At 39.4% G+C, this 11484-nt stretch overlaps 2 long non-coding RNA genes across 2 annotated transcripts; both read right to left on the reverse strand.

Annotated features, from left to right (window-relative positions):
* Positions 1 to 2552: 2552 nt before the first annotated feature.
* LOC139435581 (uncharacterized) lies at positions 2553 to 3276 on the reverse strand. The gene is made up of 4 exons (XR_011644814.1): positions 3215 to 3276; positions 2970 to 3135; positions 2705 to 2832; positions 2553 to 2580 (listed from the first exon to the last, which is right to left on the reverse strand). It is a non-coding gene; the product is annotated as an uncharacterized lncRNA (long non-coding RNA).
* A 4803-nt stretch (positions 3277 to 8079) lies between these two features.
* LOC117462749 (uncharacterized) lies at positions 8080 to 8608 on the reverse strand. The gene is made up of 3 exons (XR_004553837.2): positions 8542 to 8608; positions 8290 to 8430; positions 8080 to 8144 (listed from the first exon to the last, which is right to left on the reverse strand). It is a non-coding gene; the product is annotated as an uncharacterized lncRNA (long non-coding RNA).
* Positions 8609 to 11484: the final 2876 nt, after the last annotated feature.

Below are 11484 nucleotides of genomic sequence, written 5' to 3' on the forward strand. Positions count from 1 at the left end.
TCTCCATCTATCTTACTCCGTCTCTAACACACATACTTGCTCTATCTTCATCCATCTCTCATTTTATTCAACACACACTCATACATATCATTGTTCTGTTTTGACAATTTGATTTGTTCATGAATGTTGATTGCAGTTTGCTGTTTGGAAAATAAATGTTGACATTGATACATCTGATGCTGATTTAAAAATGATTTCAAAGAAAGTTGAAAATAGTATTACTTCAGTGTTTTTATAGGTCATATAATGCAATGGTAAAATGTCACATCTGGTGATATACAGTAAAAAGGGACACATTGAACTATTTTCCTCCAATATAAAACCCTGACATTATAAAATGCATGATTATATACCGGTATGGCGGAGAGATCAAAAGATGTGGTTATAATGGGAGTGGATGGGATGCGAGTGGCTAATGTGTGACTTTTTTTGTTTAATCTGATTCTGTGCAAAAACTAATTATCCACCAAAATAAATGTTGTTGCTAATCTTTGACATATCCAAGACTGTGATAAAAAAAAAAAAAAGCCGACCCCCCCCAACATTTATTATATGGAAAATAACTGCCTTTTTGTGCATGTTTTTCATAGAAAACGCAAATTCATGTTTTAAAACTGGCAGTTCAAGGGTTAAAATCCTGAACATAATTTAACATTTGGTATTTTTGATCAGGACTGAAGTTGATTGAAAGATTTAACCCCAAAAAGTTTTAAAAAACATTAATCTGTTGTCCTTTTTGAGCAGTTTTTGGAAGTGGACACTTTTGTCCCGAATGACTAATTTGTAACTTTTTTGTTCAATCTGATTTTGTGCAAAAACTAATAATCAACCAAAATAAATGTTGTTGCTAATCTTTGACATATCCAAGACTGTGATAAAAAAAAAGCCGACCCCCCCAACATTTAATATATGTAAAATAACTGCCTTTTTGTGCATGTTTTTCATAGAAAACGCAAATTCATGTTTTAAAACTGGCAGTTCAAGGGTTAAAATCCTGAACATAATTTAACATTTGGTATTTTTGATCAGGACTGAAGTTGATTGAAAGATTTAACCCCAAAAAGTTTTAAAAAACATTAATCTGTTGTCCTTTTTGAGCAGTTTTTGGAAGTGGACACTTTTGTCCCGAATGACTAATTTGTAACTTTTTTGTTCAATCTGATTTTGTGCAAAAACTAATAATGCAAAAAAATCCATTTTGTTGCTCACCTTTGACATATCCAAGACGGTTATAAAAAAAAAGAGCCAGTCTCCAGATATGTATTTTTGGGAAAATAACTCATTTTCTCTGTTTTCATCATGAGAAAAAACAGCGGTTTCATGTTTTCAACATGGCATTGAAAGGGTTAAAATCCTGAAAATGATTACATTTTTGGTATTTTCTATTAGGGCGGAAGTTGCTTTAAAGATTGAACCCAAAAAAGTTGTGAAAAAAACCTTTTAATATAATGTTTTTATCAAAGTCTTTTGCAGTGGACATTTTTGTCTCGAATGACTAATTTGCGTAGTCCAATCGAATGATACCGGAGGGTTAAGGGTTCCCAACAAGGGTACATACACAAATGTATCTGTTACAGGTATCTGATTGTAAACTCCTGTTGTTCGATCTCTGCGTAAATCAAATCTGACCCCAAGAACATACTCAACAGGTTCAACAATCTCCCACTTTTCTTCAAAGAACCTTTGTCGTTTGGATCCTGTATTAAAGGATGTGAAAGGATTCTCTAGCTGATCAAAACTATTTTCCAACTTTTTACCCAAAATCAGTGCCTTGGACCTCTGAACTGCAGTTGAGAACTGCATCTCTTGCTTGTCTATGAATATCATTTACAAGCTCTTCCATGGACCCCACCATTGCTTGGACAGTGCTCTCAGCAACACCAGATGCTTGTAACTAGGCTACAACAGAACCACACATGTTTAACACGTGCTGTTTATCAAAAGTAACCTGGGAGGTTACGGAAGTGTCAGTACAAACTGCCTGAGAACTTGAAGATTCATCAGTTTCTCGTTGAGTGTCCACATTGTCCATAGTACTAGTTGAACCAGTGTCCCTGTGCAGAGGTGCTTTTTGAACCCTGAATAAGTACAAAAGGATAAAGAACATCCCGGCTGGCCACATTTCAAACGTAATGACTTTCCAGGATATAAACCATGGTGAAATTTCAAATGCTGACAAACCAATGCAGAACTTTTGTGGTGTCCCTTACAGATAAAACAAATCAGCATATTTGCATCCAGTGATGTAAATAACTTCAGATATCAGTGTGCAGAAGCCTTGCTCTGAGTTCTTTGACTCTGGGACTTTCCTTGGCACTTCCAATATCAATGTTAAATACCGTGGTTTGTATGAAAGTGTAGAAGCTGGTGAGGGACTCATGGTAGTTGACACTGAAGATGAAGTGAGCTTTGAAGAGTTCATTGAAGGCTGCCATGGATGTCTGCCCCTTGCAAGGGATGGCCTTGTGGTCAACGATGACGTAGAACCGTTGAATGTTGTTCTTCTGTTCACCAACACACAGCAGGAAGGGCTGCCCTGGTTCCAAACTCGAAAAGGAAGGTCTCAACACTGGCTCCAATCTTCAAAAACGTAGAGAGACAGAGAAGTTTTAATGGCATACTAAGCTACTTAAAACAAAATTGTCCCAACTCAAGGAGTGCCAGTGATATAACAACTGCATACAAAAACTAAAATAATGCCTACCTTGAGATATCTCACAACATGGCTGACAGCTTGATACGAGCTAATTTTAGCACTCTTCTTATGGCCTTTTGAGGTTGGGGGGAGTAGATGAACCAAGAGTAGAATGCTTGACAGGTCACTGTCCCATCCTAGGGGCAAAAAATATGCAAATATAACAGTCAGTCGTTTAAAGCTGAAAATAGTCTTAAATCAAGGTTATGCAACCGATAACATTGAAAGGTCTCAAGATTTTCAGTAAACAAAATCTGCAAGAGAAAATACTTGCCTGACTCATTTGAGTTTTGTTGTGCAGACAAGAGGTCATCAACATGAACATTAGAGTGTAGGTTCTTGCAGTCTGCCAAGATCCTAGGTTTGAAGAAAGTGGGCCATCTCGCCAACATTTTTCCAGAAATCTCTTCTCCAAACATCATTGTGAAATCTTGGTCAACCTACAGGAGAAACACCATGAGTCATGGCAACCCCTCAGACCATCCAAATAATAAACAAAATATGACATGTTGTTCTTACCAAGCCAGGGATGTCGAGGAAACACATCCAGGACTGTTGAAGAGGCTTGCTGGTCCCGAGTCTTTGCTTGCCGACACTGAAATGTTGCCTTCATCTTCTCTTTGACAACTGATTCGTCAGCAGAATGCTTTATGAAGGATATTGCCTCTCTGCATTCCTCGCCAGTCAGTTGCTCACAAGTCAAGAGAAAATCCCTCTTGCTCTTTGGACCATCTTGATAGGTAGTGCTGGGGTAGCACCTCCGGGACTGAACCGCAGTGTTGCGCTGAACCGTCTTTATCCTCCATGCCAAGTAGCCAGATCCACCATCTGCATCATAGTAGTGTTCCTGTAACATCCAAAAACTGAGAACACAGAAGTGATAGCATTACAGGAAGGTTGTTCAAAAAGTTAACAATGAACACACTTCCTTTTCACAAATTCGAATACAGGTCATTCATTCATAGACTTACGTATCCATTCTTTGAGTATGGATCTCTTAGACATGGAAATAGAGTGATGATGCCAAGAGCACACTTTTCTTGCACATGTGTTGGCGGGATCCTCCTTTAAAAAAATATATATATATTTTATCTTAAAAGTATAAATGCCTTACAGCTTTAGATTGTTTTAACATGTGAGCAGCTGTTTCCAAAATGTACATTACTTAGCACTATCTGTGAAAACATGATTAACACCAAAAGGGAATATTCAGTCCTTACCCATGAACTTCGATCATGTCAGCCACCAGTAGGTTTACCATCTGTCGTCGTGTACCATCCATCAATGTTTTAGTTGTCGCATACTCTTGCAAGATTTTTTCTCCCCCTAGCTTAGACTGGAGAACATCGCTGACCATCTAGAAGATAAAGAAGAATCATATGCAGGGTTCTTACACCTTTTCCAAAGTCAAATTCGAGCACTTTTCAAGGTGCATTTTAAGCTTTTCAAGCAGCTTACAGCGGCACTTGTAAACTACATATTTATATGCACATACTTATACTCAAATGATTATTTCCCTACCTCACATTAAATCAGATGTTCTTTATGCTATAAACAACCAAATGTGTGTTTCGTAATAGCATTCTACATGAGGATAACAAATTAAAGAAAAATAAAACAAAGTTTAATATTTTAAAATGAGTGACCCATATGTAAGTGGACTGGGCATCCCATATAACCTGGCTGAGCCAATATACAACAATCAGCCAAATAACTTTCCAATACATTCTTTATTAACATGTTTGAGGTCCTTTTAGGTTGGCAGTAAACATACGGCTCTCCAAGGTTAGGACAAACGTTTTATTTTTGATACAATGTGACCAACCGAGCACAGTGTGAAGAGAGCGAGGCCACAGAGCACACACTTTCTACATCATACAAAGAAAGATATATATATATATATATATATATATATATATATATATATATATATATATATATATATATATATAAATTATAGACAAACTCCCCATAAAACGCACGGTATTTCTCTATCTAATAAAAACAGAACATAAGACTTTAATCTAAGTAACAGCATGAGGTCAGTTTCTGTGTAGGATATTGATTTATCGTAAGATAAAATGTACAACTACTTTTTAAAATCAGAAAATAAGGCTCATTGAGACAGACCGGATTCCAGTTTGGGTTTTAACATCCCTTCTCCATCGAGTGAATTTCTCTGGATTTATTCGCTACTCTGCGGCGGATGAGTACTCCGCCACAGGTCTGCAGAACACACGACTCCCTGAATGCATCCTCACACAACATGCAGGAGCAATCACAGGATTAAACTATTTACATGAAAGGAAATGGAAGTGGGAGACACACACCTTCACAAAAGTCCTTTTTTTTATTATACCAAACAGCATAGAAATCTATTGAAGTAAACAAACTGACATCTTACACAGCCAAGGTAACAATTAGTTCCCTGCCTTCCTGACTACTGCAACACTACAACGCCTACAGAGCCGGACTGTGGCCGAGCTGGGGGGGGGGGGGGGGGGGGGGGGGGGGGGGCGACTGAGGGAAGGTCTTTTGGGTCAGTAGGTTGTGTGTGTGTGTGAGTGTGTATGTCTGTCTTTGTGTGTCTGTGTGTTCGTGTGTGTGTGTGTTTATTTTAAGTTGTGTACATTTCTAATATGTAAAAAAGTGAAATGTATCTTACCAAGTGGTGGCCCTGAGTCCCCTGCAGTTTTGCTTGCAGAAAGGACTGCTCCACCCCAAGACAAAATGTCACACCCATATAATTCCCTCATTTTATTGGACACCAGCATGTCAGGTGACATTGTGTATATTAAATATATATATATAAATGTAGAGGGCCAGTGTGAGATCGAAAAAAGTGGTTTGTTGCCTGAGGGCAACACTATGCCATAGATAGAGGGTTAAATACAATTTTAAAATACTTGTACTTTCATTTTATGCAACTGTGTACTACACTTCTACTCCACTAAAGTTCGCCACTCTGCTGTTCCGTAGCGCTGCTCCCCCTCCCTCCAGCTGAAATTATGAATATATGGCGTATAGCAGGGGTCGGCAACAGGCAGACCGCGGTCTGGATCCGGACCCAGACCTATACGGACCCGGAGCTATAATCAATACATTAATAGGGGATTTTTCGGCGCCTCCCGCGTTTTTAACGCTGATTTGGGTGACTTGTGTAATTCGTGGAGAACCGAAGAGTTTTCGTTTTGGGGGTGGGGGGGAGGGAGTCCGTCCGACAGACGGACAACTTCTCACTTAAGAAGAAGAAATCTAGACCGCAATAATAATTAAACAAGCGAGTACCTGTTTTTCCTGGCCAAGGACAGGTTCATGAACACAACACGAGCGTAACGTGTCTTCACGTGTTATATGTCTCGTCTGAAAGGAGTGCTGAGCACCGGAACGCCGCTCCAGCCCTTAAAATATTGCAATACCCATAAGGAGCCGTACACATGCCGCAGTGTTTGTGTGGCTGTGTCTTTAGTTGTAAGCACAGTGGCGATCTGTTGTTATTAGCATCTGGTTAGCTAGCTATGCTAACGAATTTAAAGAGCTTTTCTACAACCAGGTGGAAGAGAGCTCTCCTGAGAGGCTCAAATAGCCTCAGCTCAGTGAGGTTAAGGCACACCTTGATATGATCATTATAGTTATTAATGAGACTAAATTAAAAACAGGTATAAAATACTATATGACAGCAACAAAAAAGTTGTTAAAAATAACAAGAATACAGTTTAAAAGGGGAGTGATTTGTAAAATATCCAAAAAGGAAAATATGCTACAGTTCTGGTTCATATGGGTGTTGAGAGATGTATCCATAGATCTCTTAATGTTGCTCTCAAAGTGCACCACATTGATGCATTTAACTTCAATATTTAAACATTACACATATCCACAGTATTTAAGTAATGTTAATTGACAATAAATATTGTTGTTTTTGAATTGTACTTTCTTTCTTTGATTGGCAGTCAGTTGTTGATTACATGCAGACGTTGAAAGCTACAGGTCACTTCAATATATATCACACTAATTCATGAAGCAACTTAGACATGTTGATGTTCCGGACCTTTGCATGGGGAGATTTTCTCTAACTGGACCTCGTTGAATTTTAGTTGAAGACTCCTGGCGTATAGTAATCAGATAACACGGCAGGGTCCGTTACAGTTTGTTTTCATCTGATTTCAAATAAACAAAGTCTTAGCTTTCAGAATATTAAACTTGTTTTGGCAAATTCAGATGATAAATACAGCTTTGAAGCTTCGGCATAATTACAAGCGGAGAACGGAGTAACTTAACGTCACAGCAGGCACAACAGCCGGTGTTTCTCGTGAGTGTTTTCCCCGGGAAACAAACACAATACACACAAACGCAAAAATACACAAACACACTCGCGAGCTTCCCCCAGACCAGTACAAACTAAAATATGTTTCTTCCGTTAGAAAGCTAGGAATATCCTCTTTCCAACAGTATATAACTCAAAATGTGTCTTCGGGTCCATGCGACTGATTTCGATGGAGCAAGTTTAGCCACGAACGACCAGTAGAAATACATTGCTTTTAAAATCATTCTGTGTGACATGAAACACCACAGGATGGCGACTGACATAGGTACGCTCCTCTGAAATTATTGTCACCTGCATAAGCAATTATCCCACATTGAGTTCGCTAACGTTACTAGCTTAAACAAACGTAACATGCAACGTTAGCCTATGCCAACATGCTCTGCTCCGGCTTACCTTTCAGTGGCTCGCCAGCGCAGACTCTCCCATCGAGAACAACTGCATTTCTTTTTGGCAACCGTTGCATGGTTTTAGCCATGGCTTGTATTTTTCTTCGGATAGTCAACGCTCGTTAAAACAGCAACCTCCTGTCATCTCTATCACTCTCATCAGAATGCCCAGTTCACACAAACAAAAACACTTGCAGGTCGCGCGCATAGCGCGGGAAGGCCGCAGCGGAGCTGTTTTATGTAGAAGCGAAGCAATTCTTTTCTTTTAAACTAAAAAGCGAACTATTCAGTCAGACAGCAATTTATTGTAAAAGTAAAGCATTTACATGTTCAAGCACTTTCTCAATTTCAAGCACCATTCCCAAAATTCAAGCACTTTCCCAACCTTGAAAACACCACGTAAAATTTCAAGCATTTTCAAGGATTTCAAGCACCCGTACGAACCCTGCATATGGGAAGTCATTATCTTGGGCATTCCATACAAATCATAGGTTATCTGCCCAATATATCCATGTTTAATGATTAATAACGAACTGAGTAAATTGCAAAAGTGTAGTCCCCTGTACCTCTTTGGCTGATTCCCGATCAGCGTGGACTCTTTTCACTCCACTGTCTCTCTCAAGAACTATTCTTGCATCTGATGAATCAGACACCGCAGAGGATGAAGCATTGGTCAAGGAGAATGAGGTGTCTGAAAGGCCCGACTCCAGCAAAGTGTGCGATACATTTTGAAGCACAACTGCAAGATAGATAAAAGAATGACATACTCAATGAAAGAAGAAAAAAAACATACTTTCAGCCCTCCAAACGATGTTACAGGGTAATCTCAGCAAAAACTCAGTAGGGATGGGTCCCTGATTTTCCATTGCGAGTCTGAATCTTACCTGAAGACTGTCCTGTGGACACTTTGACTGTAAGGTTCCCTGCTTGTAAAAGCTCTTCAAAGACATCTGCATCCACCTCTGTCCCTGATTCATCAGTCAAGTGCAGCTCACTCTGTAGTGGTAAACCTAACTTTTCTATGACTGAGAGAGAATATTGAAATGTACCACCTGACAATATTGGTACGTTTAACTAAAACAAGATTCATTTGTTAGACTCAAACAATCAGTGATATGTATTCAAGTTATCCATACCTTTCTGAAGAAATGTACTGTAGCTTTCATAGCCTTCAGTCTCAGCCACTTTCACATATTTCTGGCTTTCGCCATATCTTACTTTCACCAACATGGTGTCCTATAAGAATACAAATGTATTAGCAAACATATTACAGAAATATCTAACAGACCTGTTGCTACAAAAATATAATTATGCATTTAAGTGTCATTGAAATAATTTAGCAAAATGCTAACAGTGGAGCTCAACACCAGTGGCTAACGATAGCTATAGCCGCTTTCACACCGCAGGACTTGCGGTACTTTAGTGCCGGCACTAAAGTACCACGGCACTAAATCCACCAGGGGGCTAGTGCCAATCGCATTCACACCGCAGTACTTTCCCTGAGGCACGATTACGCTGACGTCACTTCGTCTTCTTCTTCTCTGGGTTTACTGGCAGGCCGCAAAACCACTTCACGGCGAGTACAACAAAAAAAACGAGAGAAGAAGAACTACACGGGGGAGGGGGTATAAAGCCCATCCGCTGTATGAGGCGTTTGTTTACTTTCCGACCTCAGACATGATGGAGTTCATAAGGGTAATTTACAAATAAAATACCCCATTATAACAATGGACTTTATCTTTATGTATTTATTATACATTACCCCCTCAGGCTGATTTTGGAAAAGGACATCAACCCTTGTTTGGTGTTTTTCCCTTATTTATCTAAAACAAATGACATGATCAATTACTTGTGTTTATGTGTGTAAGACTTGTGTTTCTGATAAATTCAACCACCGACACCTGTCTGCTCTCACATTCTTCTATTCTGCACATTTGGGGTGGGACACAATAAATAAAGCTTCGCCAGTTTGTTTGTTTTATTGCACAGTCAAGACATAACAATAACGGCATCATGCTGTTCCAGGTGTGTCGTATGCATGTAAATTGAAGTTAAATAACAGTGTGAAATGTAAAATAAAGTGTAAGTAGTTTCAAAACAATGTAACAGTGGCAATATATATAGCAGCAGACACGCCTTAGTGCAAGTTAGGTGTCAGTATTAAAAAACAGTGGCTATATATATATATATATAATAACAATAGAAAATCGTTACCACTCTTATTATTGTGGTCTTTAATTTTTTTATAGTCCTGCCTGAGTTTCTTTATTTTTACCCGGCATCCGTGTGCACTGTGCACGATTCCCAGCTCAAGTAGCGAACATCGCTCAAAACATTTGGAGTTGGGAACTGCTTTCTGTAGAAGCTGCTGCATCCCGTCCTTGGAGTAAATTGCCAGAAGCGCCGACACTTCCTCATCATTCCACTCATAACTGCTTTAAAGTACAAAAAAACTACCCGCTCAGGTGTGGATGTGGTTTTGTAGCGAGGAAAAAAATGGCTGCCTAACAAAACAAATTCAGAGTCTAACGGGGCGTGGTTTGCAATTCGCCCAGCCAATAGAAATAGAATATAAATTGGCACTCTTTTGTCACCAGGTTCGTACCACCTCTCTAGCAGGGACTAAAAAGTACCAAAAGAGTTCCCGGCACTGAGTAGTCCCGGCGGTGTGAACGCGACATTATTGGTACTAACGGAACTAAAGAACTAAAGTACCAGGGAAAGTCCTGCGGTGTGAACGCGGCTAGTATTACTGACATGTGGAGCTGAACATGCTAACACGTGGAGCTAAAAACCCGTGGCTAACGATAGCAGCTAATATGACTGACAAGTTGAGCTATTAGCTGCTATCGTTAGCCTTGGGTGTTTAGCTTCACATGTTAGTAATATATATTAAAGTAGCATATATTAGCCTCACATCTAATTCATATTGCAGGGGCTACTATTGTTGGTCACAGGTGTTTACCTCCACGTGTTAGTTAGTAATATTAGCTACTATGGCGTTTAGCTCCACCTGTTAATATGAGTTGCTATCGTTAGCCGCAGGTGTTTAGCTTTACTTATAGCAGCTAAACTTTTATACTAACACTTTAAGCTTACAACCCGCGGCTAACAATAGCAGCTAATATACTAACACATGGAGCTAAACGCCCCAATAACAGACTTTGTAATGATATTAAAAAGATGTTAGGTTAAACACCCCTGGCTAATGATAGCAGCACATATTACTAGCATGTGGAGCGAAGACAGCAGTCAATGTAAAATAATTAGTATTTATGTAGCTGAAGGTAAGCGCTGTTCAGTTAAATAAATAAATACCTGTACTAGGCTACTGGTTCGAAACATTTACTTACACTTTGGTCAGTTTATCCTCCAAATAGAATGTGGTGATATGCTCCTCCGATTTGGTCTCCCGCCTCGACTGCGCGCACACACATTCACAGTCACGGCCACACCCAACAGAGCAACAGCCAGTAGGCTTGTTTGAGACACATTGCGGCTCGCCTCGAAAGTAGACGAGAGTAGCCGATCGCAGCCGGGGGAGGTGTCAAAATGCTCGTCTTAAGTCGGACAGCTCGGACTCAGAGTCGGCTTGACTGGCTGGGTTTGCAATGGCGGAAATTGCGTTGGCGTTTTTCGTTGCAGATGAAGTGGATGCAATAGAAATCCCACATGTATTGTATGGAGAATGACATGATCTAAAGGGACTGTGATTGAGAAAAAATTAAATATTTGTTTACAATAAACATGAATATGTCATTTGTTTGATTTGCATTAAAAGACAATACCATTTTTGATTTAAATGATAGATTACCTTGTGCATTTGTTGCAGCCCTTGCTTGCTGCATAAGTGCAGCTGCTAAACTGTTATCTGAAAAATAATTTACATAATTTAAAATCATATCCAGATTGTTGGAATGCAATTTAGTTGTTTACTCACCATTTTGTAGTCTTTGGGAAATGTCTTGTGAGACTCTTACAGTGATGTCTCCCTGTCCATCACGCAGTGTAAGCACCACAAATTCCATTTTACCCACTGTAGACAAAGGTGATCACTATTGCTTTATATAGGTTTGTTA

Source organism: Pseudochaenichthys georgianus, chromosome 17 (assembly GCF_902827115.2).
Source record: "Pseudochaenichthys georgianus chromosome 17, fPseGeo1.2, whole genome shotgun sequence".
Lineage (NCBI taxonomy): Eukaryota > Metazoa > Chordata > Actinopteri > Perciformes > Channichthyidae > Pseudochaenichthys > Pseudochaenichthys georgianus.